This window comes from Danio rerio, chromosome 4, assembly GCF_049306965.1.
Source record: "Danio rerio strain Tuebingen ecotype United States chromosome 4, GRCz12tu, whole genome shotgun sequence".
In the NCBI taxonomy this organism is placed as follows: Eukaryota; Metazoa; Chordata; class Actinopteri; order Cypriniformes; family Danionidae; genus Danio; species Danio rerio.
Window position 1 is genome coordinate 54,169,825 of NC_133179.1, and position 26,646 is coordinate 54,196,470.

Consider the following 26,646-nt stretch of genomic DNA (forward strand, 5'->3'; position numbering starts at 1 on the left):
TATGTAAAAAAATATTATTCTTTAAAATTATATCCAGTTCCCCTAAAACTTTGCTTAAATACCATATACATTTATTAAATAAATAAAACCAAAAACTAAATAACTGTTTGGCCTGACAAGTTTTCAGGACATAGCAAATTTCAGCACAACACTAGCTAGTCACTAACACACTCACTCTTGTACATGCTCTCTCTCACACACACCTACATTCTATCTCAATTCAATTCAGAATGACTTTTTTAGCATGACTGTAAATGATACAATGTTGCCAACACAAACACATAGACATCTCACAGACACATGTACATGCTCTCACTCACAAAGATAAGCCCTCCCTCTCACACACACACTTCTACATGCTTTCTCATAAACATGTACTGGCTCTCTCTCTTACACACACTACTACATGCTGTCTTTCACTCACACACACACACACAAACAAATGTGCATTTGATACTTATTTATATAATTTTATGTGCTCATTAGGCTTACGATAGGTGGTTGCATTGTAATTATTTGGTCATGAAGGTATTAATTGTTTTAAATTGTTTTTCAGCTAATAATGTTTGTGATGTCATACATGCTACAAAAGGCTTTTGAAGCTGACAAGACGTGGAGCAACCATGACCAGAGCGTTCTAGAGAGAAGGTGTCTTTCAAAATGCAGTGGCCCAGCTCGCTGCAATTGCAGAGCTGTACTTTGCGAACAGGGAGCAATTTAACAGAATCAGCTTCACACCAGGAAAATGAACAGAGTTCGCTCAAAAGTGTAGAGACCTCATTTTTGGAGATTTTTGCATAAAGGTTGTATCAATGAAAAGAAAGGGTTCTTTTGTATGTTTCTTTGTTCAATAATGCTCCGGTTTACTGTTGGTAAAATGTAGAAGCAAAAACCTACAGCACAATAAGCTTAGCTTATAATGCCAAAAAAATATATATATTGAAATCAGATGCAAAAACCTTTAAATTCCGACTAAATTCATTAATTTTCTTTTCAGCTTAGTCCCTTTATTAGTCTGGAGTTGCTACAATGGAATAACCCAAGAGCTTATCCAGCACCATCCATGTTTTACACAACAGATGCCCTTCCAGCTGCAATGCATCACTGGGAAACATCCAAACACACACATATATATATATTTGAGCCTACTCAATTTACCTGTACCACATGTCTTTGGATTTGTGGAGGAAACCAGAGAACCCAGAGGACACCCACACAAACACAGGGAGAACATGCAAACTCAACACAGAAATGCCACCTGACCTAGCTGAGGCTCAAACCAACGACTTTCTTACTGTGAGGCGAACGTTCTACCCTCAGCGCCACCACATTGCTGGCAATTTAATTGTTATTCTAAAATGTTTTTTTTCAGCCTACTGTTTGAAAGATAATGAAAAAAATATTTGCCACAAAAATAGTTAAATTGCAGAGCTAAGACTTAAAATATGTATACATTTTAGAAAAAAAATGTATATGGTGGTGCAGTGGGTAGCATATTTGTCTCCCAGCAAGAAGGTCACTAGTTCGAGCCTAAGCTGGGTCAGTTGGTGTTTCTGTGTGGAGTTTGCATGTTCTCCCCATGTTCGTGTGGGTTTCCTCTGGGTGCTCTGGTTTCCCTGACAAATCCAAAAACTTGTGATCAAGACGGCGGAAGGGCCACAGCACTTTAGAGTCATGCACACCAATCAGGTAAAAACCTGTCAACTATGCATGAGCTCAGAACATGTGATGAAGGAACGCCCAGAATTCAGGTGCTTCAAATGTGACGAAAGGGGACATTTCGCAAGGACCTGTACAGCTGTGTTGGGCCCAGATTGTAAATTGGCCCTAATACCTGCAGGGAGCTTGTCACGCTGAGTTGGCTTTGTCCGCTTGATTGACAAACGAGTACACCTTGTTTTATCCTTGCAGGCCTAACTTCGCTGGTGAGAGCGCTTTTGGGGTTTCTCTAGTGTAGTGGTCATCACGTTTGCCTAGCATGCGAAAGGTCCTTGGTTTGAAACTGAGCAGAAACAGTGCTCTTCTTTTGGCGAGAAAATAATAGCATCCACTGCCGCACCAGCAATGATCGTCAACAGGCACCCAATCAAAAAGGGTTATCTGCTTGATTACCCTGAAGGTTTCCGTAGTGTAGTGGTTATCACGTTCGCCTCACACGCGAAAGGTCCCCAGTTCGAAACTGGGCGGAAACAACCTCTGGCTTTTATGACAATTGTCAAATCAGGCTTCTGTTGAGTACTGACGTTCACTGAAAACATTCTTTCTGCAGAGCGGTGTGAGGCTAGAAGTTTGAATTCAACTCAGTGTTTACCTCCCCTCGCGGTGTCGCAAACTTGCGTAGAATCTGATTTCTTTTAGCTTTGTGTCGTGCATGAGCAGGTGGCCAGTGCGTTTGCGGGCCCTTCACGGTGCAGACCCTACAAGACAGCTCTATAAAAAAAAGACTATAAATACTTGAAGCAGCACTGGCCTATTGGTTTCCGTAGTGTAGTGTTTATCATGTTTGCATTACACGCTAAAGGTCTCCTGTTCGAAACTGGTCGGAAGCATACAATTAGCGGACCCCTTTGTCCAAAGCGACATACAATAGTGGAGGTATTCAACAAGACGAGGCAATGCATACGAAAAAGGGCTTTTTATTCCAAGTAATTTGTTTGTGCTCAGAGAATTTAGTGCTGGAGTAGGAGTTTCGTTTTCTTTAGAGAGAGGGATATTCACCGGGGTTCGGGTGTACTCTGAAGAGATGGGTGTTAGCTGTCGTTTGAAGGACACCAGTGTATCCGTAATCCGAGTGGGAATGGGAAGGTGATTCCACCAGCGTAGAACATTGAATGAAAACATTGTGGAAAGTGACTTTACGTCTCTCTTTACGCTGGCACCACAAGACAGTGCTCTCACCCTAACCGGAGGCTCCTGTGGTTTTCACGATGGCTTTACAAGCGGAGGGTCTCCTGTTAGAGACTGGGCGGAAACATTCAGATTTGCTTTTACGCACATTCTCAATTGGCTCTCTGCTCACTGGATGATCCACGATACAAGGGCATGGATCTGTCAAATGTCATGACTTGACGTCGTACGAGGATTTGACGAAAAAATGCCCTGCAAACCTTAAAAAGCAACGCCATCCCAGGACAATTCTCTTGATCCCCTTTCAGTGCACTTGCATTAAAGCCCGCGTGATGCGGCACTTTGTCAGTGTTACTGTATCATTCGGACATGGGGGCAGAGAGTTAAAGACTTCAGCCTGAGCGCACTGCCGCAGGCTCGGTTTGTCAGAAGTAGGATTCGAACCCACGCCTCCAGGGGAGACTGCGACCTGAACGCAGCACCTTAGAGTGCTCGGCCATCCTGACATGCAAACTTGGCAGGAGCTGTCTCCTGGGAGCCACACCGCAGTACCGTGAGCAGTAAGGAGAGAAAGGCTCTCCCCATTTTGTTTGTCTACCTTTTTGTTTTTTGACCTTGAGTGTTTTTGTTTGTTTGTTTTCTTTTTTGTCTTTAAAAACCACCTAACAGCAGCATTTTGCTGACTGAAGGGTGGTTATGTAGTGTGTTTTATTTTTAATCATGGACAGATTCCCCGGCAACGACATGGAAATGGAGGGACTTGCACGAAAGGATAAAGAAAATGGGCTGGATAACAGACGAAGAGATAAAGAAAACGGACTTGACAACAGACAAAGAGATAAATAAAATGAAGAGCCCGGCCAACGAAGAGGTGAGAAAGGTAAGGATAAGCAAGAGGTACAAAGAAGAGTATGCACAAAGGAAGCAACAGTAACTGTAGGAGTAGAAAATGTAAAAGATGCAAGAAGATTTGATATAAACAAAGCAGTCACGGAGCTGATTGGAGCAGGAAGAATTCTGGCGGTGAGACCCAAACAAACAAAGGGAGTATGAAGTAACAATGGAGACTGAAGATGACACGGAAATTTTAATAGACAATGGATTGACAATTAAAGGAGTGAAATCTGAAGTACTGAGGTTACAAAACAGAGACTATGTTGTTTCGTTCAAGCATCTGCCTGTTTACCTAGCAGATGAAGAAATTTTAAGCAAGCTAGAGAGATGGGGAGTTTTCCCCATATCTAAAATTAAAAAAAGATTGTATCCTGGCACAAACATAGAAGATGGAACAAGGTTTGTAAAAAACAGATTTCCGGAAGAGATGGTCTCCTTACCATACAGTACCAAAATCGAGACGGCGGAAGGGCCACAGCACTTTAGAGTCATGCACACCAATCAGGTAAAAACCTGTCGACTATGCATGAGCTCAGAAAATGTGATGAAGGAACGCCCAGAATTCAGGTGCTTCAAATGTGACGTAAGGGGACATTTCGCAAGGACCTGTACAGCGGTGTGGGGCCCGGATTGTAAATTGGCCCTAATACCTGCAGGGAGCTTGTCACGCTGAGTTGGCTTTGTCCGCTCGATTGACCAACGCGTACGCCTTGTTTTATCCTTGCAGGCCTAACTTCGCTGGTGAAAGCACTTGTGGGGTTTCTGTAGTGTAGTGGTCATCACGTTCGCCTAACACGCGAAAGGTCCTCGGTTCGAAACAGTGCTCTTGTTTTGGCGAGAAAATAATAGCATCCACTGCCGCACCAGCAATGATCGTCGACAGGCACCCAATCAAAAATGGTTATCTGCCTGATTTGCCTGAAGGTTTCCGTAGTGTAGTGGTTATCACGTTCGCCTCACACGCGAAAGGTCCCCAGTTCGAAACTGGGCGGAAACAACCTCTGGCTTTTATGACAATTGTCAAATCAGGCTTCTGTTGAGTACTGACGTTCACTGAATACATTCTTTCTGCAGAGCGGTGTGAGGCTAGAAGTTTGAATTCAACCCAGTGTTTACCTCCCCTCGCGGTGTCGCAAACTTGCGTAGAATCTGATTTCTTTTAGCTTTGTGTCGTGCATGAGCAGGTGGCCAGTGCGTTTGCTGGCCCTTCACGGTGCAGACCGTACAAGACAGCTCTAAAAAAAAGACTATAAATACTTGAAGCAGCACTGGCCTATTGGTTTCCGTAGTGTAGTGTTTATCATGTTTGCATTACACGCTAAAGGTCTCCTGTTCGAAACTGGTCGGAAGCATACAATTAGCGGACCCCTTTGTCCAAAGCGACATACAATAGTGGAGGTATTCAACAAGACGAGGCAATGCATACGAAAAAGGGCTATTTATTCCAAGTAATTTGTTTGTGCTCAGAGAATTCTGTGCTGGAGTAGGAGTTTCGTTTTCTTTAGAGAGAGGGATATTCACCGGGGTTCGGGTGTACTTTGAAGAGATGGGTGTTAGCTGTCGTTTGAAGGACACCAGTGTATCCGTAATCCGAGTGGGAATGGGAAGGTGATTCCACCAGCGTAGAACATTGAATGAAAACATTGTGGAAAGTGACTTTACGTCTCTCTTTACGCTGGCACCACAAGACAGTGCTCTCACCCTAACCGGAGGCTCCTGTGGTTTTCACGATGGCTTTACAAGCGGAGGGTCTCCTGTTAGAGACTGGGCGGAAACATTCAGATTTGCTTTTACGCACATTCTCAATTGGCTCTCTGCTCACTGGATGATCCACGATACAAGGGCATGGATCTGTGCTCGCCTCCTGGGGCTGCGCCTAGTTTCAATAGCCAACACTTGACAGCTGTCATTGCTTACGGCCACACCACCCTGAGGGAGCTATAGAGCAAACAGCAAGTGAGTTGGCAGCAGTAAGGAGAGAAAGGCTCTCCCCATTTTGTTTGTCTACCTTTTTGTTTTTTGACCTTGATTGTTTTTGTTTGTTTGTTTTCTTTTTTGTCTTTAAAAACCACCTAACAGCAGCATTTTGCTGACTGAAGGGTGGTTATGTAGTGTGTTTTATTTTTAATCATGGACAGATTCCCCGGCAACGACATGGAAATGGAGGGACTTGCACGAAAGGATAAAGAAAATGGGCTGGATAACAGACGAAGAGATAAAGAAAACGGACTTGACAACAGACAAAGAGATAAATAAAATGAAGAGCCCGGCCAACGAAGAGGTGAGAAAGGTAAGGATAAGCAAGAGGTACAAAGAAGAGTATGCACAAAGGAAGCAACAGTAACTGTAGGAGTAGAAAATGTAAAAGATGCAAGAAGATTTGATATAAACAAAGCAGTCACGGAGCTGATTGGAGCAGGAAGAATTCTGGCGGTGAGACCCAAACAAACAAAGGGAGTATGAAGTAACAATGGAGACTGAAGATGACACGGAAATTTTAATAGACAATGGATTGACAATTAAAGGAGTGAAATCTGAAGTACGGAGGTTACAAAACAGAGACTATGTTGTTTCGTTCAAGCATCTGCCTGTTTACCTAGCAGATGAAGAAATTTTAAGCAAGCTAGAGAGATGGGGAGTTTTCCCCATATCTAAAATTAAAAGAAGATTGTATCCTGGCACAAACATAGAAGATGGAACAAGGTTTGTAAAAAACAGTTTTTTTTTTTTTTTTTTTTTTTTTTTTAGTCATTTAGCAGACGCTTTTATCCAAAGCGACTTACAAATGAGGACAAGGAAGCAATTTACACAACCAAGAGCAACAATGAATAAGTGCTATAAGCAAGTTTCAGGTCTGTAAAGTCTAAGAAGGGAAGTATTAGTAGTATTAGTTTTTTTTTTTTTTTTGTACAGTTAGTGTGATATTCAGAGAGGCAATTACAGATTAGGAAGTGAAGTGGAGACTAAATAGTTGAGTTTTTAGTCGTTTCTTGAAAGTAGCGAGTGACTCTGCTGTTCTGATGCAGTTAGGGAGTTCATTCCACCAACTGGGCAGATTGAGCGTGAGCGTTCGCGAAAGTGATTTCTTCCCCCTATGGGATGGAACCACGAGGCGACGTTCATTCACAGAACGCAAGTTTCTGGAGGGCACATAGATCTGCAGAAGCGAGAGCAGATAAGAAGGAGCAAGGCCAGAAGTCACTTTGTAGGCAAACATCAGAGCTTTGAATTTGATGCGAGCAGCAACTGGCAGCCAGTGCAAACGGACTAGCAGCGGAGTGACATGTGCTCGTTTAGGTTCATTGAAGACCACTCGTGCTGCTGCATTCTGGAGCAGTTGAAGAGGCTTGATAGAGTTAGCTGGAAGCCCAGCTAGTAGAGAGTTACAGTAATCCAGTTTGGAGAGAACAAGAGCTTGAACAAGGAGTTGAGCTGCATGTTCAGATAAGAAGGGTTGGATCTTTCTGATGTTATAGAGTGTGAATCTGCACGATCGAGCAGTTCTAGAGATGTGGTCAGAGAAGTTTAGTTGGTCATCAATCGTTACTCCAAGGCTTTTCACCATTTTGGATGCAGTAATGGTTGCCCCGTCCATCTGGATTGAAAAGTTATGGTGTAGAGTCGAGTTGGCAGAAACTACAAGCATTTCCGTTTTTGCGAGGTTCAGCTGAAGATGACGATCTTTCATCCAGTGTGAAATATCCAACAGGCAGGCTGAAATGCGAGCTGGAACCGAGGGATCATCAGGATGAAAAGAGAGGTATAGCTGGGTATCATCAGCATAGCAGTGGTAGGAGAATCCATGTCTCTGGATGACTGGTCCTAGAGATGATGTGTAGATGGAGAAGAGAAGTGGCCCAAGAACAGAGCCTTGAGGTACCCCAGTGTTTAGATGCTGTAGGTTGGACACCTCACCCCTCCAAGACACCCTGAATGATCTGTCAGTGAGGTAAGATCTGAACCATTGTATAACAGTGCCCGCAACGCCCAGTGACTCGAGCGTAGATAGCAGGATCTGGTGGTTGACAGTGTCAAAAGCAGCTGACAAGTCCAGCAAAATGAGGACTGATGATTTAGAGTCTGCTTTAGCCAGTCTGAGATCCTCCACGACCGAGAGCAGGGCAGTCTCAGTTGAGTGGCCTTTCTTAAAGCCGGATTGCTTGTTGTCCATGAGATTGTTTTGAGTAAGAAAGTCCAGGACTTGATTGAACACTACTTTCTCCAGAATCTTGGCCATGAATGGAAGCAGGGATACTGGTCTGTAGTTTTCAAGTAGCATATGGTCCAGGTTGGGTTTCTTTAGCAGTGGGGTTACCCTAGCCTGCTTAAATGAAGTGGGGAATAAACCAGAGTCAAGAGATGTGTTAATTATGTGAGTCAGTGTTGGTATGACTGCAGGAGAGATGGCTTGCAAGAGATGAGAGGGAATGGGATTGAGTGGACAGGTGGTTGCATGGCTAGATAGCACCAGTTTGGACACCTCAGACTCAGAGAGCTGAGAAAAAGAGGTGAGTGTGTGTGGTGTTGGTGGTGTACCTTGCGTGTTTGTTGTAGGTGCAGCAAATTGAGCACTGATTTTTGCAGTTTTGGTGCAAAAGAATGTAGCAAAGTCATCAGTAGTAAGTTTAGAGGATGCGGGTGGAGGAGGAGGATAGAGGAGGGAGGAAAATGTTTTAAAAAGTAGGCAAGGATTAGTGGCATTGTTGATTTTCAGACGGTAATATGTCTGCTTTGCCGAAGTAACCTCAGCCGAGAAAGAGGACAGAAGAGTTTGGTATGTTAAGAGCTGTGCAGGATTTTTAGTTTTCCGCCAAATTCTTTCTGCAGCTCGAAGTTTTGATCGATGCTCACGGAGAGCATCCGAGAGCCAGGGTGCAGGAGGACTGGCACGGGCTGGCCTGGATGCAAGAGGACATAATTGGTCTAGACATGATGCTCTAGACATGATGCTGTATCCAGTAATAGATACAGAACTGTGCTTGACAGGAAGGTGGGAGTGCTTCCTAAGCTAGTATTAAGCAGCTCTCTTTCTTTGTGGAGGAGCTCCAGCAATGCATGGCCAAATTCAACTGATTTCCCAGTGCTGTTGCGCTACGTGAAACAAGTTGGTGTGAAAACTGCTCAGGGAAAGCAGCTTGGCAAGGTAGCGTGGCCGAGCGGTCTAAGGCGCTGGATTAAGGCTCCAGTCTCTTCGGGGGCGTGGGTTCGAATCCCACCGCTGCCAGGCAGTACTTTTAGGATGCTTGAGAATGACCTCTCTGCTTGAGCAAACATATTTGTAAAGTAATACTGCATGCTTTCACTCACATCCAAACGTAGACTCCTTGGCCAAAGTTGAAGGGCTTCACTAGGAAGCTCGGCGTCCTCTCTGCTTCCGTAAAATTGGGCAGAAAAGGGACCACTGCATGGAGTCATCTGGGATAGCGTAGCCAAGGGATCTAAGGCGCTGGATTTAGGCTCCAGTCTCTTTGTGGGTGTGGGTTCAAATCCCATCTGCTGCCAGGCAGTCCTTTTAGGATGCTTGAGAATGACCTCTCTGCTTGAGCAAACAGACTTGCAAAGTGATACTGCACGCTTCAGCTCGCATCCAAATGTAGACTTCTTGGCCAAAGTTTAAGGGCTTCACTAGGAAGCTCTGCGTCTTCTCTGCTGTTCTGCTTCTGTAAAATTGGGCAGAAAAGGGACCACTGCAAACATACATCTAGGGTAGCGTGGCTGAGGGGTCTAAGGCGCTGGATTTAGGCTCCAGTCTCTTCGGGGGCGTGGGTTCAAATCCCACCGCTGCCAGATGTGATTTTAAACACGGACAAACTGCTTGAGTGCGTGCGTGTTCTCAGTGACCGCTGGAAATGAGAGTGTACATTTAAGTTGGCAACTATTCAGTATAATGTGTTCTTTGAAACTCACAGCAGACTCGTTGGTGTGACAGCAACACATCCCCAAGCTCGAATCTGCTCAGGAGCAAGTGTCTTTCCCACGATTAGATTGCAGCATCTTAAAGTCTGCACTGGAAGTCTTTCTCTGCCATTGCTCCTTTTAGCAAGAGCACCCTATTGAAACAGGAACAGTAAAGATTCACAATTAGAGTAGTAATACTCTATAACTGGATTTGAATATAATAACAACAATGTGGGGTCTGCTGTGATGGAATCAGTAACTCACTCTTTTGTGAAATAACAGTTACCTTGTAATCAGGTGCTTAAATGCATCGCAGCTGGCTGCCGTTTGGAGTAGACTTCAAATGCCTTGAGGTGTGCTCTAATAGAGACAGAACTGTGCTTGACAGGAAGGTGGGAGTGCTTCCTAAGCTAGTATTAAGCAGCTCTCTTTCTTTGTGGAGGAGCTCCAGCAATGCATGGCCAAATTCAACTGATTTCTCAGCGCTGTTGCGCTACGTGAAACAAGTTAGTGTGAAAACTGCTCAGGGAAAGCAGCTTGGCAAGGTAGCGTGGCCGAGCGGTCTAAGGCGCTGGATTAAGGCTCCAGTCTCTTCGGGGGCGTGGGTTCGAATCCCACCGCTGCCAAGCAGTCCTTTTAGGATGCTTGAGAATGACCTCTCTGCTTGAGCAAACATACTTGTAAAGTAATACAGCATGCTTTCACTCACATCCAAACGTAGACTCCTTGGCCAAAGTTGAAGGGCTTCACTAGGAAGCTTGGCGTCCTCTCTGCTTCCGTAAAATTGGGCAGAAAAGGGACCACTGCATGGAGTCATCTGGGATAGCGTAGCCAAGGGATCTAAGGCGCTGGATTTAGGCTCCAGTCTCTTTGTGGGTGTGGGTTCAAATCCCATCCGCTGCCAGGCAGTCCTTTTAGGATGCTTGAGAATGACCTCTCTGCTTGAGCAAACAGACTTGCAAAGTGATACTGCACGCTTCAGCTCGCATCCAAATGCAGACTTCTTGGCCAAAGTTTAAGGGCTTCACTAGGAAGCTCTGCGTCTTCTCTGTTGTTCTGCTTCCGTAAAATTGGGCAGAAAAGGGACCACTACAAAGATACATCTAGGGTAGCGTGGCCGAGGGGTCTAAGGCGCTGGATATAGGCTCCAGTCTCTTCGGGGGCATGGGTTCGAATCCCACCGCTGCCAGATGTGATTTTAAACACGGACAAACTGCTTGAGTGCGTGCGTGTTCTCAGTGACTGCTGGAAATGAGAGAGTACATTTAAGTTGGCAACTATTCAGTATAATGTGTTCTTTGAAACTCACGGCAGACTCGTTGGTGTGACAGCAACACATCCCCAAGCTCGAATCTGCTCAGGAGCAAGTGTCTTTCCCACGATTAGATTGCAGCATCTTAAAGTCTGCACTGGAAGTCTCTCTCTGCCATTGCTCCTTTTAGCAAGAGCACCCTATTGAAACAGGAACAGTAAAGATTCATAATTAGAGTAGTAATACTCTATAACTGGATTTGAATATAATAACAACAATGTGGGGTCTGCTGTGATGGAATCAGTAACTCACTCTTTTGTGAAATAACAGTTACCTTGTAATCAGGTGCTTAAATGCATCGCAGCTGGCTGCCGTTTGGAGTAGACTTCAAATGCCTTGAGGTGTGCTCTAATAGAGACAGAACTGTGCTTGACAGGAAGGTGGGAGTGCTTCCTAAGCTAGTATTAAGCAGCTCTCTTTCTTTGTGGAGGAGCTCCAGCAATGCATGGCCAAATTCAACTGATTTCCCAGCGCTGTTGCGCTACGTGAAACAAGTTGGTGTGAAAACTGCTCAGCGAAAGCAGCTTGGCAAGGTAGCGTGGCCGAGCGGTCTAAGGCGCTGGATTAAGGCTCCAGTCTCTTCGGGGGCGTGGGTTCGAATCCCACCGCTGCCAGGCAGTCCTTTTAGGATGCTTGAGAATGACCTCTCTGCTTGAGCAAACATACTTGTAAAGTAATACTGCATGCTTTCACTCACATCCAAACGTAGACTCCTTGGCCAAAGTTGAAGGGCTTCACTAGGAAGCTCGGCGTCCTCTCTGCTTCCGTAAAATTGGGCAGAAAAGGGACCACTGCATGGAGTCATCTGGGATAGCGTAGCCAAGGGATCTAAGGCGCTGGATTTAGGCCCCAGTCTCTTTGTGGGTGTGGGTTCAAATCCCATCCACTGCCAGGCAGTACTTTAAGGATGCTTGAGAATGACCTCGCTGCTTGAGCAAACAGACTTGCAAAGTGATACTGCACGCTTCAGCTCGCATCCAAATGTAGACTTCTTGGCCAAAGTTTAAGGGCTTCACTAGGAAGCTCTGCGTCTTCTCTGCTGTTCTGCTTCCGTAAAATTGGGCAGAAAAGGGACCACTGCAAGGATATATCTAGGGTAGGGTGGCCGAGGGGTCTAAGGCGCTGGATTTAGGCTCCAGTCTCTTCGGGGGCGTGGGTTCGAATCCCACCGCTGCCAGATGTGATTTTAAACACGGACAAACTGCTTGAGTGCGTGCGTGTTCTCAGTGACCGCTGGAAATGAGAGAGTACATTTAAGTTGGCAACTATTCAGTATAATGTGTTCTTTGAAACTCACGGCAGACTCATTGGTGTGACAGCAACACATCCCCAAGCTCGAATCTGCTCAGGAGCAAGTGTCTTTTCCACGATTAGATTGCAGCATCTTAACAAAGTCTGCACTGGAAGTCTCTCTCTGCCATTGCTCCTTTTAGCAAGCGCACCCTATTGAAACAGGAACAGTAAAGATTCACAATTAGAGTAGTAATACTCTATAACTGGATTTGAATATAATAACAACAATGTGGGGTCTGCTGTGATGGAATCAGTAACTCACTCTTTTGTGAAATAACAGTTACTGAAATTCAACTGATTTCCCAGTGCTATTGCGCTTCTTGAAACAAGTTGGTCCAAAAACTGCTCAGGGAAAGCAGCTTGGCAAGGTAGTGTGGCCGAGCGGTCTAAGGCGCTAGATTAAGGCTTCAGTCTCTTTGGGGGCGTGGGTTCGAATCCCACCGCTGCCGGGCAGTCCTTTTAGGATGCTTGAGAATGACCTCTCTGCTTGAGCAAACAGACTTGCAAAGTGATACTGCACGCTTCTGCTCGTAGTGGTCTAAGGCGCTGGATTTAGGCTCCTGTCTCTTCGGGGGTGTGGGTTCGAATCCCACCGCTGCCAGAAAAGTTTTTAAATATGGCCAAACTGCTTGAGTGTGTGTGTGAGTCTCAGTGAACGCTGGAAATAAGAAAGTACATTTAAGTTGGCAACTAGTCAGTATAATGTGTTCTTTGAAACTCACGGCAGACTCGTTGGTGTGACAGCAACACATCCCCAAGCTCGAATCTGCTCAGGAGCAAGTGTCTTTCCCACGATTAGATTGCAGCATCTTAACAAAGTCTGCACTGGAAGTCTCTCTCTGCCATTGCTCCTTTTAGCAAGAGCACCCTATTGAAACAGGAACAGTAAAGATTCACAATTAGAGTAGTAATACTCTATAACTGGATTTGAATATAATAACAACAACATGTGGGGTCTGCTGTGATGGAATCAGTAACTCACTCTTTTGTGAAATAACAGTTACCTTGTAATCAGGTGCTTAAATGCATCGCAGCTGGCTGCTGTTTGGAGTAGACTTCAAATGCCTTGAGGTGTGCTCTAATAGAGACAGAACTGTGCTTGACAGGAAGGTGGGAGTGCTTCCTAAGCTGGTATTAAGCAGCTCTCTTTCTTTGTTGAGGAGCTCCAGCAATGCATGGCCAAATTCAACTGATTTCCCAGTGCTGTTGCGCTACTTGAAACAAGTTGGTGCAAAAACTGCTCAGGGAAAGCAGCTTGGCAAGGTAGCGTGGCCGAGTGGTCTAAGGCGCTAGATTAAGACATCAGTCTCTTTGGGGGCGTGGGTTCGAATCCCACCGCTGCCAGGCAGTCCTTTTAGGATGCTTGAGAATGACCTTTCTGCTTGAGCAAACAGACTTGCAAAGTGATACTGCACGCTTCTGCTCGTAGTGGTCTAAGGCGCTGGATTTAGGCTCCTGTCTCTTCGGGGGTGTGGGTTCCAATCCTACAGCTGCCAGAAAAGGTTTTAAATATGGCCAAACTGCTTGAGTGTGTGTGTGAGTCTCAGTGAACGCTGGAAATAAGAAAGTACATTTAAGTTGGCAACTAGTCAGTATAATGTGTTCTTTGAAACTCACGGCAGACTTGTTGGTGTGACAGCAACACATCCCCAAGCTCGAATCTGCTCAGGAGCAAGTGTCTTTCCCACGATTAGATTGCAGCATCTTAACAAAGTCTGCACTGGAAGTCTCTCTCTGCCATTGCTCCTTTTAGCAAGAGCACCCTGTTGAAACAGGAACAGTAAAGATTCACAATTACAGTTGTAATACAGTGGGGAATAAACCAGAGTCAAGAGATGTGTTGATTATGTGAGTCAGTGTTGGTATGACTTTCTGACACAGAAATGAAAATAGCCTCACCATTTACTTTCCATTGTTTGGTTTTAAACCTTGATGAGTTTCTTGATTCTGTTGAAGACAAATTACGATATTGTGATAAAAATGCTAGCTTACTTTGTGTTCCAGAAGACAGGAAATGTTTAAAACCACATGATGGAGAGTAAATGGTAAGCTCATTTTAATATTTAGGGTAAACATCCATTTCATGCTTGCCAGTTTGCCTTTATACTAAAGTTCACTTTTTTGTTCTTTTTTGAAGACCTGATGGTGCTGAAAGAAGAGACACATCAATGGAGTGAAATAGAAGAGAAACAACAAGAAATAATGAGTGATGAAAAACCCACACTCACTAAAAAGACTTCATCACACAGAAAACCTCGGAAATCCAAGTCTAGGTGTAATTTCAGCTGTAAACAGAGTAGAAAGAGTTTCAGTCAAAAGCCAAACCTTGACCACACTAGGGAGAAACCTTACACCTGCAAACAGTGTGAAAAAAAGCTTCTATAATACAGGAAACTTAAAAGTGCACATGAGAATTCACACTGGAGAGAGGCTGTACGCATGCTAACAGTGCGGAAAAAGCTTCTATTCTACAGGAAACTTGGCAGTGCACAGAAGAATTCACACTGGAGAGAGGCTCTACTCTTGCCCTCAGTGTGGAAAAAGTTGTAAGCAAAATGGCAACCTTGAAGTCCACATGAAAACTCACACTGGAGAGAGAAGCTTTATTTGTACACAGTGTGGGAAAGGTTTTTCTCAAAAACAAAACCTTACCATCCACATGAGGATTCACACTGGAGAGAAACCTTACACATGCACAGAGTGTGGTAAGGTAAAAGGTTCCCACATAAAGGCTCACTCAAACACCACATGATAACTCACACCGAACAGAAGCCGTTTGCATGTGCTCAGTGTGGAAGGAGCTTCACAACCAAAGCTAGAATCATGAATCACACGAATGGTCATACTGGAACCACAGTGTTTACATGTGATCATTGTGGAAAGAGTCTCTCATGCAAAGACTCCATTAAGCAACACATGAAGATTCACTCAGGCGAGCGTTTTCGATGCAGTGAGAGTGGAAAGGTCTTCAAACATAAAAGATGTCTCGTCAATCACATAAAGCTTTACAATGGAGAGAAAAAATGAGGCCTTGTCCAGCAGAGCTTAAGGCTTTCCTGGGATAGCATGGGATAGCATCTCGGGACAAGTGTGAACTCCTGAATATATCTCAAGTTACTGGAATGAAACCCTTTGAACCTGAAGATTTAAACTCAATAACTGAAGAGGGGTGAAGATGTGCCAGGTTGTGAGAGTTTCCACAGGGCTGCAAGAAAGCAAAATAACTCTATATGTGTTTCAAGTTATTATGAACTGAAAACCAAATTTGTGCACATTGCACACTGCAATCAAATGGTCGGCACTGAAAAGAGAATTAGAAAGATTAGGGAGGAGAAAATGTTTGGGGATATACAGGGTAAACTGTCCTACACCCTTAGATTGTGTTTTTGATTATTCACATTGTTTGATTTTCACTCCCTTGAACAAACACCGATTTGCCTCCAATTTTGGGCTTTTGTCTGCAGTTTCACAAAACATGTTGGTGAATGAAAGTCCACCTAAACTCGGCCGGTGTGAACTTGCAATGACAGTGAGAGACTGATGCAGACTCCATAAAGCCCTGTTCAGACTACACAATGCCATTTGCCAGTTACCACAGATCAGATTTTTGTCAGATTATGAGATTTTGACTTGATAAACTCTTGATGTGTTGTGGGTACAAATGGAGACTTTGGTTTCAAAACACTACACTTTTATTTTGATGGACATATTTTAGAAAATAAACAAGTTTTCTTCATGAAGACAATTAAACTTTCTATGGACAACTAGTTTCCCTTAAAGAAATGTTCATGTGAAAACTCCCACATTACTACAAATAAATCAGTGTATGGGAAACCCAGTGTTGCTATTGTGAATGAGAACATGAGTGATTTGTTAGCTTACATGCTAATTCCAGTACTCATTAGACTACTGAAGGACTTCAGCTATCTGTAAATTCCAAATATTATTTATATGCATTACATATTGTACTACTCATGTGCACTGATAGATTATATTGTGTGCTGTCTGCAAGTGGTGTGTGTGTGTAGGTTATAGTTTTAGGTTTATTGTGTTAAAGGTAAATTATTTTAAGAGTAACAAGTTATTTAATTATTAACATTCTGATTGTTCCTGTATATATATATATATATATATATATATATATTAGGGATGCACCGATATGTATAGGCCGATATTTATAAATATTTCAAAATGATATATTTTTATACAGCAAACTTCATAAAAGATTGAACTTCTTTTATGAACTAAATAGTCCATACTCAAAGCAAAAAAGCTTTAACTTCAAAATTGCAAGGTGATTATAGACCTATATTCAAGATTTCACATAAATCAGCATGCAAAAAATACATTACTTCCTTTTCTTCATAGCAAATTAACATGCAACTTGGCTGTTGCATAAAATTAAGAAGGTTAAATAACAAAATATGATTTATTCAACAAGCAAATTAAATATATTTAAATAAGATGACAATGAAAGCATTAAGGACTGAAACCAGCTCAAATGTTCTTGAATAAAACGTGTTACAGTGATGTACACATGTACAAATACGTCATGTACGAAAAAGTCTTTTTTAGAGGTGTTTTGACAGTTCAGAGCCACCGTACAAGTAAATAGCTTACAGATAGTACGTTTAGAAAATGCGGCACAGATTCATGCTATTTGGCGTTTTAGATTCTTTCGAACATGTAGCTGCTGCTTGTCAATCAGATGCATCTGCGCTCGTTCTTGCTGTCAATTGCGGGGGGGAAAATGATCGATGAAAAGTTTATGATAAACCGCTGAGTTTTACTCAACTGTAGAGGAAGAGTTGCCATCAGAGTCAGATTTTCATACAAAACCTGCAATGAGCTGACTTTATGGCTAACAGAGCTGAATATAAAGACAGAATGAGCCGCTGGTCGAGAGCCTCTATGACTGGATTCACCTCTCCCCCGTGCTACAGTGTGTGTGTGTGCGCGGTGACAGCTCGCGCGCTCGTCATAATCAATATGAATATTTCGATCAAACTGAATACATCTTACATCAACAACACATGACAAGCAACGTGTTGATAATAACAAATAATCAGATTACAAACAACTGTTTACACTTGTTGTAAAATGTGCGGGTCCAGTTGCAGTTTGGTGTGTGTGTGTGTGAAGCGCAGAGGGAGAGGGAGAGAGAGAGGAGCGGTTTTTGGGCAATGAGACTATTTTAGGTGACTGATTTGTTGTACCACACGAAAAGTAATAAATATTTTGGACCAAGTTACATGTGTCCTCGTTCATTCACCGGCTGCAACTAAAAGAGAAGGCAATTCACCACGAAACTAATATTATTCGGCCCTGGAGTAATAAGTTAAGATCCCCTGCTATCTCTACACAACAAAGAGACAGAGCTGGAAAGGTTTACATAGTTAATATTTTTCCTGAGGCGATTTAAAGCAAAATACACAATGACACTCAATCAAACACATCTACAATGATAAGGAACATGGTTACTTACTGACTTATTAACGCACAGCAATACCACTTGAAGAAATGACAGACTTTGAAGGAATAAACAGTGTGAAGAGAGATCCATTATAGTGCAGTGGGCAAGTCTGAACAAGTTCCGCCCACGCGTGCGCAGCGCGCAAGTCTGTACAATTACGTAATTTATCGGCTTAAAGATATCAGCCGAATTTAGACATCGAATCGATAACGATAGTCCTAAAAATAGCATTTATCGGCCGATACCGATATGGCCGCCAATATATCGTGCATCCCTAATATATATATATATATATATATATATATACTATTACTAACCAGCAATGATAGGTGAGCAAAATAAAAATTGAAAGAGGATACTTTTATTAGGCCTTTCATGAGTCTAATAATCTCAAAGTCACACTTAAAAAGAAGGTCCAAAAACCTGCATTTATAAATGAAGAATGTTTTGCAAAGCATAAAAGGTTGTTAACCAGGTAATGCTGTGTACAATTTGTTTTAGTTACACCAAATTTAACTTGTTTATTGTAAAAAGGGTTTAAATGGATATTGACATGAGACATTCTGTATTATGCATTACGTATTATGAGTCATGAGTAGGGCCAGAAAGAATCTGTCAACGTTTTTTGCTATTTCTGCGAAGAATATTGATAAAAATCTGTGGATTTCTGCCAAAATATTTTGGGAGTATTATAACTAAAACCTAAATATGTAAAACAAAAAATATTATCTTTTAAACTTTTATTTAATGTTTAAAATGCAGATCCAATTAGATACACTTTATTTGATAAACAAAGCAAGTCACTCATATAATATTTCAACTAAAAGACTAAAAATATTACTGTAAAAACTGCATTGTACATAAATCAGATAAACATTTTCATATTAGTCAATAATATTACTGTATTTAATTTAAAAAGTGAATAAATATATATTTACACAAGTAAATAAAATAGAATTAATGATGTGCGCGACATTATGTGTTATGAGTCATGTACATGAGTATATGCAATTGTATAAACATGCTCAGTGTTTTCAATAACTTTCACAAAATTGACAAGTTCTCCTCAGTATCAACTTTTAATCTCAAGAATTCTTTTGATGGAGACACATCATTAATCATTTTAACTGAAGTTCTTTAATTTTGGGGAGAATTAAAAAAGAAATGTAACTTTCTTATTTTTCTATTTCCTGTGAATTAAATTATTTTAAAATAAACGAGGTCTGAGCTGATTATGACCACGGGTATGCTCAGTCTAGAAAGACTAGGACCTCCATGCAAAAATGAATGGCCTATCATCCGGCCAGCCATAAAATCTGTAATAGCCCAAAAGCAAAAGAGACATAAAACATCAAATCACATCTGTAAAATTCTAAACAAATGTTTTCTCTGTATGCACTGTAATGGTACCAGTCAGCATCGATCTGCATTGCCCACCATTAAATAGAAAGATAATGTTATGAATATTTTACATCTTATTAGGTGTGCAAAAGGCTTCTCAAGTACAGTGCACGAAATCATACAGAAAAAGGTCAGGGTTACAGGCAGTGTTGACGAAAATTAACTTTATATATATATATATATATATATATATATATATATATATATATATATATGTGTGTGTGTGCGTGTGTGTGTGTGTGTGTGTGTGTGTGTGTGTGTGTGCACATGTAACCGAACTGCAACCAATTACAAACCCAAATTTAAAGTGAAGCCAGTCTTTAGTTTTTGCATCATCATTGACAAAATATGGCGGTTAACTCCCTTGCCAACAGCTGCATCTCCTGAAAAAAAAACCCAAAATGAAGCAAGTTCGTTGCACAAACTGTACAGACTATAAGCGATTCAAATGATTTTAATAATAAAAAAAGGAGTACCAGTCAATCTATATTTCAATGGAGTGGACCAATTAGCACTGTTCATTTTATAAAATGAAACCAGGGTACTATCTTGTTCATCCATAGTATCAAACTGGTTGATGAGTAATGATAGAGATGGACAGTGTGAATTGATGGAGAGCAACTCATCACAGAACATTCGAGATGATTTGAATGGGTCAATTTCATTTTTCCATGCTGAAATCAAATGAACAATTTATCTAAATACCATTTTACAAGCATAGTTGAATAACAATACAAAAAAGATAAAAGAATAAATGAATAAAGATGCACTTATCATTTTACAGTACAACAGCACTAAAAAAAAAATAAAATGTGTTGTGTCTAACCTGCAGACAGGGATGTTGAAGATTGTGCAGTTGAGGGTCCTGGCAATTCTTCTGTATTTAAAGTGAATGAAGAATCATTGTCACCAAAAGTCCTTTCTCTAAAACAGGCAAGACACAAACAATTTCAATTTTGTTCATTAAGCCACTTCAAAAATTTTCATGCATATTAAAAGCATTTGCCCAGTTTCATAGACAAGGCTTAGACCCTAGTGCCAGACAAAGTCATTAATGTCAAAAGTCACCAGTAATGATTTTCTCAAAGCAAGGCTTATAAAAGCTACATACATCAAATCTAATAATGTCTACTACTGACCCAGTTTATGAAACCAACACATTAATTTAAATTTAAGACAGTCCACCAGAAAATTATTTTGTTAATTTTTTACCCTACATTCCATCTGATCTTTGTACATCTCCCTCGAGATATATACAACCAAAACAAACTGTGCAAACTAATCCTTTAGTATTAAAGGCATGTCATCCTACAATTTTTAGCATAACTTTACCCTTCACCACACATGCTTGCATGAAAAGGCAAGACATCAGTTGGGAAAGAGATCTGGCAAATTGGACAAATCTGTAAAAAGTACAAATAAATTAAACAATGTATGTTTGTAGCAAATTTGTTGAAGAACATACATATTCTACCCCATAAAAAGATTCTAAAATATTAAGAATAGTCTCAAATTTTGAATAGCTTCAAACACATTCTTTATGGAACCACGAATTGGGTATATTCAAATATAGTGAGTATACCCAAATACAAGAAATAGGCTTTGATCAAAGACCTGTAATGATGGTTCTAAGATGGGGTGAAGTGGGCTTGGCTGGTCAACAGTTTTGATTACATTTTTGTCTACATCATCATCTAGAATGGTCACATCATTTGAAGACTCCTAATAAAAGTAATCAAAATGCATTGGCATTGTAAATAAATAATATTGATAGAAAAATAAAACCATAATACTGTATGACTTACTGTCTCAGCTTCTTTACACTCTTCAATGTGTAAGGGCAGCAATGGCAGTGGTATTTTCTTACCACATTTCATACAGCTGGACTGTGGCATCTTAGCAAACGCCACAGAATCATAAGGTAATGGTTCAGTGGAAAGCTGTTCCTGTAATGGAACTACAAACAGCATGTTCTTTCCATTATTTGACACTGATTTTAGGAGTCGAGTTGAGTATCCATCAGCATCTGTGGGAATTATAGACAGCTTACGCCGCCCACCACCACCTAATGGCAAAATCAATTGAGAATCACATTCAGGACTACTGTTGCCTTCTTGGGCTAGCAATATTGTTATAAATGTGTCACCTAAAATTTTGGACAGAAATGTTCAATAAAGCTCTGTTTACCACTGGAAAACTGAAGTAGGGCATGCCATAATCTTAGAACATGGCAGAGAAACATGTCCTTGACTAAAAAGTTTAAACTAATGAAGCTTATTACTAAATTATTAACGCCAACAAAGCACATACCAGTTTCATTAATTTACAAAAGTGCAAAGTTATTGCAAATGCACACAAATCATTTTTTGTTTATATGTAACATGCAAAACATAAATACCTGTAGACTTGTAAAACATCCAGCCACCCTGAAGTGTTTTTAATTTGGGAAACTCTCCTTCAAGCAGACTGACAATCTTAAGAATGAAACAAAATTCATCATTTAGTTTTTTTTTTTTTTTTTTTCCAACAGATATAAAACTCCCATCAATTCCTAGTATTATAGTAACATTTGCAATTACCTCACTGTGTTTAAAATTATCTGGAACAGTTAAAAGCCTTTTTCCAAGTCCAGCATGGACAAGCTCAAGGTCTTCATCTCCTTTTGGTGTGAAGGGTGATGGTTCAGAGAGGACATGGATTTGAAAATCAGTTTTTTTAATGTTTCCAGGTTTGGCCACAGAAAAATCTCTGTCCCAAACATACTTGGGAATTGCCTATAGTGACAAAAGGGCAAAATGAATAAACATATTAATAATAAGAAACATTTTTTGCATGACACAAAAAGTTGTGTTTTACAGTAAACATGAAAAATTACCTTTTTAAGGCTTGCCTTACCATGTTTTCAGGCTCTGCAGGCAAGGGAATGGTCCCACTTGAGATGCTTTCTCTCATTGGTCTACTACCACTAGCTAGTGCATTTCTAGTGCATACAGGGAGTTGTGATTGGTTGAACAGTAAGCTCGCATCTTATTGGCTACAGGGCACGAGTGACTCACGTGGGAGGTGTGTGCTGACAGGAAAGTCTCAAAAATGCACACACTCGTATTCAGGGTGAGTCGTACGTGAGAGAGGATTTGCACATTCTCATTCAGGATGAACTCGTGAATTTTAAACATTCAAAACTTTTTGTACACTCTTATATATTTGCAAATGGTGTTTTGCATTTGTGAAATGTATTTTATGAAAATGTATTTTTATTTTGTGCATGTGAATTGTTTTTGTGAGTATAAATAAATATTTTACGCATGTGAATATGGCTACGCATGTGTACATCGTGTCTTTTGCGTGAATTATTATTGAGTCTAATCTCTCTCCATAGAAAAACACTTTTTATCAGATCTGGACTCCGTTGCTTGAATATGTAGGTCCTAGGATTTCAGGTACATTTTTGCAAAACCTTAGATCACCATAAACTTTGGTTAATTTATGTACTTTTCTATTTTTATTATTACTCTGTATTTTTATGTCTTCTTTTTTATTTTGATTTTCATTATGTGCTGTGATGCTAAGAAATTTCTTGGTTGTAAGCTGTTGTCATTGTTCTGTTCTTTTTTGTTTTGTTAAAATAAAGACAAAAAAATGTATTTCGAAGAATTCCAGTTTGTCAGATAGTGTCGGCGCATAAAACATTCCTTTGCATAGTGGTTTGGTTGTCTAGGACTATGATTCTCGTTCATGCTGTGAGAAATCCCAGATTCAAATTTCGGTTGAGCCCTTACAGTTGTCTGCTGTTTTGTAAGGGCGTTGTGGCTTACACAGAGGCCTTTTTTTCTGAGAATGCCAGTTCGTCAGCTGATAGTGTTGCCATATAAAGTTACTGTTTTGCAGTGGCTCGTTGATCTAGGGGTATGATTCTCGCTTAGGGTGCCCTTGATTCGTTAGAGAAAGTTTTCTGACTAGCTGATGCTTCTAACACCATGTGAAATAAATTCAGTTTAGTGGCTCGTTGGTCTAGGGGTATGATTCGCGCTTTGGGTGTGAAAAGTCCTGGGTTCAAATCCCGGACGAGCCCTTGCAGATGTTATGTGTTTTATAGGGCACTATGTCTATCATTAAAATGTCTTTCGAAGAATTCCAGTTTGTCAGCAGATAGTGTCGCCACATAAAACATTCCTTTGCATAGTGGCTTGCTGGTCTAGGAGTATGATTTTCGTTCATGCAATGAGAAATCCCAGATTCAGATTTCGGTTGAGCCCTTACACTTGTCTGCTGTTTTGTAAGGTTGTTGTGGCTTACACAGAGGCCTTTTTTCTGAGAATGCCAGTTCGTCAGCAGATAGTGTTGCCATATAAAGTTGCTGTTTTGCAGTGGCTCGGTGGTCTAGGGGTATGATTCTCACTTAGGGTGCCCTTGATTCGTTAGGGAAAGATTTCTGACTATCTGACGCCTTGTGAAATTCTCTCAATTTAGTGGTTCATTGGTCCATCTGTTTGATTCTCGCTTCGATTGCGAGAGGACCCGGGTTCAATTCTCGGATGAGCCCTTGCAGGTGTACTGTGTTTTACAGGGCATTATATCTTTCGTAAAAACGTCTTTCAAAGAATTCCAATTTGTCAGCAGATAGTGTCGCCACATAAAATATTTCTTGCATAGTGGCTTGCTGGTCCAGGAGTATGATTCTCGTTCATGCCATGAGAAATCCTAGGTTCAAATTTCAGTTGAACCCTTACAGTTGTCTTTTGTTTTGTAAGGGCGTTGTGGCTTAAACAGAGGCCTTTTTCTGAGAATGCCGGTTTGTCAGCAGATAGTGTTGCCATGTAAAGATACTGTTTTGCAGTGGCTCGTTGGTCTAGGGGTATGATTCTGGCTTAGGTTGCCCTTGATTCGTCAGAGAAAGTTTTCTGACTATCTGATGCTTCTGACGCTATGTGAAATTTTATCAGAGTAGTGGCTCGTTGGTCTAGGGGTATGATTCTCGCTTTGGGTGTGAGAGGTCCCGAGTTCAAATCCCGGACGAGCCCTTGCAGGTGTCATGTGTTTTACAGGGCACCATGACTTTCATTAAAATGTCTTTCGAAGAATTCCAGTTTGTCAGCAGATAGTGTCGCCACATAAAACATTCCTTTGCATAGTGCCTTGCTGGTCTAGGAGTATGATTTTCGTTCATGCAATGAGAAATCCCAGAATCAAATTTCGGTTGAGCCCTTACATTTGTCTGCTGTTTTGTAAGGTCTACGGGCTTACACAGAGGCCTTTTTTCTGAGAATGCCAGTTCATCAGCAGATAGTTTTGCCATGTAAAGTGGCTGTTACAATAGCTAGTTGGTTTAGGGGTATGATTCTCGCTTAGGGTGCCATTGATTCGTTAGAGAAAGTTTTCTGACTATCTGATGGTTCTGACGCCATGTGAAATTTTATCACAGTAGTGGCTCGTTGGTCTAGGGGTATGATTCTCGCTTTGGGTGAGAAATGTCATGGGTTCATATCCTGGACGAGCTCTTGCAGGTATCATGTGTTTTACAGGGCACTATGACTTTCATTAAAATGTCTTTTGAAGAATTCCAGTTTGTCAGCAGATAGTGTCGCCACATAAAACATTCCTTTGCAAAGTGGCTTGCTGGTCTAGGCGTATGATTTTCGTTCATGCAATGAGAAATCCCAGATTCAGATTTCGGTTGAGCCCTTACACTTGTCTGCTGTTTTGTAAGGTTGTTGTGGCTTACACAGAGGCCTTTTTTCTGAGAATGCCAGTTTGTCAGCAGATAGTGTTGCCATATAAAGTTGCTGTTTTGCAGTGGCTCGGTGGTCTAGGGGTATGATTCTCACTTAGGGTGCCCTTGATTCATTAGAGAAAGATTTCTGACCATCTGACGTCTTGTGAAATTCTCTCAATTTAGTGGCTCATTGGTCTATGGGTATGATTCTCGCTTCGGTTGCGAGAGGACCCGGGTTCAGTTCCTGGATTAGCCCTTGCAGGTGTACTGTGTTTTACAGGGCATTATGTCTTTCGGAAAAACGTCTTTCAAAGATTTTCAATTTGTCAGCAGATAGTGTCGCCACATAAAATATTTCTTGCATAGTGGCTTGCTGTTCTAGGAGTTTGATTCTCGTTCATGCCATGAGAAATCCTAGGTTCAAATTTCAGTTGAACCCTTACAGTTGTCTTTTGTTTTGTAAGGGCGTTGTGGCTTACACAGAGGCCTTTTTTCTGAGAATGCCGGTTTGTCAGCAGATAGTGTTGCCATGTAAAGTGGCTGTTTTGCAGTTGCTCGTTGGTCTACGGGCATGATTCTCGCTTAAGATGCGAGAGGTCTCGTTTTCAAATCCTGGACGAACCATTGCAGAAGTCCCGGGTCCAAATGAAGCAAAAGCCCTGCTTCAATGTTTGTTAGATAAGGATTTCTGACCATCTGTTCCTTCTGATGTCTTGTAAAATATTCAAGCTTTTGTGGCTCGTTGGTCTAGGGGTATGATTCTCGCTTAGGGTGCGAGAGGTCCCGGGTTCAAATCCCGGACGAGCCCTTGCAGTTATTCTTTTGTTTTACAGGGCATTATGGCTTTCATAAAAAAACGTTTTTCGAAGAATTCCAGTTTGTCAGCAGATAGTGTCGGCACATAAAGCATTCCTTTGCATAGTGGTTTGGTTGTCTAGGACTATGATTCTCGTTCATGCCGTGAGAAATCCCAGATTCAAATTTCGGTTGAGCCCTTACAGTTGTCCGCTGTTTTGTAAGGGCGTTGTGGCTTACGCAGAGGCCTTTTTTCTGAGAATGCCAGTTCGTCAGCTGATAGTGTTGCCATATAAAGTTACTGTTTTGCAGTGGCTCGTTGGTCTAGGGGTATGATTCTCGCTTCGGGTGTGAGAGGTCCCGGGTTCAAATCCCGGACGAGCCCTTACAGGTGTTATGTGTTTTACAGGGCACTATGTCTTTCATTAAAATGTCTTTCGAAGAATTCCAGTTTGTCAGCAGATAGTGTTGCCACATAAAACATTCCTTTGCATAGTGGCTTGCTGGTCTAGGAGTTTGATTCTCGTTCATGCCATGAGAAATCCTAGGTTCAAATTTCAGTTGAACCCTTACAGTTGTCTTTTGTTTTGTAAGGGCGTTGTGGCTTACACAGAGGCCTTTTTTCTGAGAATGCCGGTTTGTCAGCAGATAGTGTTGCCATGTAAAGTGGCTGTTTTGCAGTGGCTCGTTGGTCTACGGGCATGATTCTCGCATAAGGTGCGAGAGCTCCCATTTTCAAATCCTGGACGAACCATTGCAGAAGTCTCGGGTCCAAATGAAGCAAAAGCCCTGCTTCAATGTTTGTTAGATAAGGATTTCTGACCATCTGTTGCTTCTGATGTCTTGTGAAATATTCAAACTTTTGTGGCTCGTTGGTCTAGGGGTATGAATCTCGCTTAGGGTGTGAGAGGTCCCGGGTTTAAATCCCGGACGAGTTCTTGCAGTTATTCTGTTGTTTTACAGGGCATTATGGCTTTCATAAAAAACGTTTTTCGAAGAATTCCAGTTTGTCAGCAGATA

At 41.6% G+C, this 26,646-nt stretch overlaps 1 protein-coding gene, 1 long non-coding RNA gene, 13 other non-coding genes and 1 pseudogene across 17 annotated transcripts in view; 14 read left to right on the plus strand and 2 right to left on the minus strand.

Moving 5' to 3' along the window:
- Nucleotides 1-26,646, minus strand: part of LOC137491295 (uncharacterized) — a 331,835-nt gene that overhangs the window by 232,591 nt on the left and 72,598 nt on the right. The window lies entirely within an intron of this gene.
- On the plus strand, nucleotides 2,120-2,192 carry trnav-cac (transfer RNA valine (anticodon CAC)). Its single transcript has one exon. It is a non-coding gene; the product is annotated as a tRNA-Val (tRNA).
- Nucleotides 4,666-4,738, plus strand: trnav-cac (transfer RNA valine (anticodon CAC)). The gene has a single exon. It is a non-coding gene; the product is annotated as a tRNA-Val (tRNA).
- On the plus strand, nucleotides 8,685-15,271 carry LOC137491461 (uncharacterized; annotated as a pseudogene).
- On the plus strand, nucleotides 8,884-8,965 carry trnal-aag (transfer RNA leucine (anticodon AAG)). Its single transcript has one exon. It is a non-coding gene; the product is annotated as a tRNA-Leu (tRNA).
- On the plus strand, nucleotides 9,447-9,528 carry trnal-uag (transfer RNA leucine (anticodon UAG)). The gene has a single exon. It is a non-coding gene; the product is annotated as a tRNA-Leu (tRNA).
- trnal-aag (transfer RNA leucine (anticodon AAG)) lies at nucleotides 10,184-10,265 on the plus strand. The gene has a single exon. It is a non-coding gene; the product is annotated as a tRNA-Leu (tRNA).
- trnal-uag (transfer RNA leucine (anticodon UAG)) lies at nucleotides 10,747-10,828 on the plus strand. Its single transcript has one exon. It is a non-coding gene; the product is annotated as a tRNA-Leu (tRNA).
- trnal-aag (transfer RNA leucine (anticodon AAG)) lies at nucleotides 11,484-11,565 on the plus strand. The gene has a single exon. It is a non-coding gene; the product is annotated as a tRNA-Leu (tRNA).
- trnal-uag (transfer RNA leucine (anticodon UAG)) lies at nucleotides 12,047-12,128 on the plus strand. Its single transcript has one exon. It is a non-coding gene; the product is annotated as a tRNA-Leu (tRNA).
- Nucleotides 12,612-12,693, plus strand: trnal-aag (transfer RNA leucine (anticodon AAG)). The gene has a single exon. It is a non-coding gene; the product is annotated as a tRNA-Leu (tRNA).
- On the plus strand, nucleotides 13,507-13,588 carry trnal-aag (transfer RNA leucine (anticodon AAG)). The gene is given in 2 exon segments: nucleotides 13,507-13,544; nucleotides 13,554-13,588. It is a non-coding gene; the product is annotated as a tRNA-Leu (tRNA).
- On the minus strand, nucleotides 19,382-23,592 carry LOC110439570 (uncharacterized). Of its 3 annotated transcripts, XR_002458566.3 has the most exons (5): nucleotides 20,733-23,592; nucleotides 20,451-20,521; nucleotides 19,945-20,042; nucleotides 19,595-19,792; nucleotides 19,382-19,501 (listed from the first exon to the last, which is right to left on the minus strand). It is a non-coding gene; the product is annotated as an uncharacterized lncRNA (long non-coding RNA). The 3 variants fall into 3 exon arrangements; XR_002458565.3 differs by having other exon boundaries at nucleotides 19,945-20,521; XR_012402937.1 differs by having other exon boundaries at nucleotides 19,945-23,592.
- On the plus strand, nucleotides 24,068-24,139 carry trnap-ugg (transfer RNA proline (anticodon UGG)). The gene has a single exon. It is a non-coding gene; the product is annotated as a tRNA-Pro (tRNA).
- Nucleotides 25,568-25,639, plus strand: trnap-agg (transfer RNA proline (anticodon AGG)). Its single transcript has one exon. It is a non-coding gene; the product is annotated as a tRNA-Pro (tRNA).
- On the plus strand, nucleotides 25,940-26,011 carry trnap-cgg (transfer RNA proline (anticodon CGG)). Its single transcript has one exon. It is a non-coding gene; the product is annotated as a tRNA-Pro (tRNA).